This window comes from Pygoscelis adeliae, unplaced genomic scaffold (genome assembly GCF_000699105.1).
Source record: "Pygoscelis adeliae isolate BGI_AS28 unplaced genomic scaffold, ASM69910v1 Scaffold133, whole genome shotgun sequence".
In the NCBI taxonomy this organism is placed as follows: Eukaryota; Metazoa; Chordata; class Aves; order Sphenisciformes; family Spheniscidae; genus Pygoscelis; species Pygoscelis adeliae.
The window spans coordinates 4,520,464-4,520,873 of NW_008824475.1; positions in this window are offsets into that span (position 1 = coordinate 4,520,464).

The window sequence follows — 410 nt, forward strand, 5'->3', positions numbered from 1 at the left end:
GGCTGGGCCCAGAGAGTTGTGGTGAATGGAGTTCAATCCAGTTGGCGGCCGGTCACGAGCGGTGTTCCCCAGGGCTCAGTTTTGGGGCCAGTTCTGTTCAGTATCTTTATCAATGATCTGGACGAGGGGATCGAGTGCAGCCTCAGTAAGTTTGCAGACGACACCAAGTTGGGCGGCAGTGTTGATCTGCTCGAGGGTAGGAAGGCTCTGCAGAGGGACCTGGACAGGCTGGATCGATGAGCCGAGGCCAACTGTATGAGATTCAACAAGGCCAAGTGCCGGGTCCTGCACTTTGGCCACAACAACCCCATGCAGCGCTACAGGCTTGGGGAAGAGTGGCTGGAAAGCTGCCTGGCGGAAAAGGACCTGGGGGTGTTGGTCGACAGCCGGCTGAACATGAGCCGACAGTG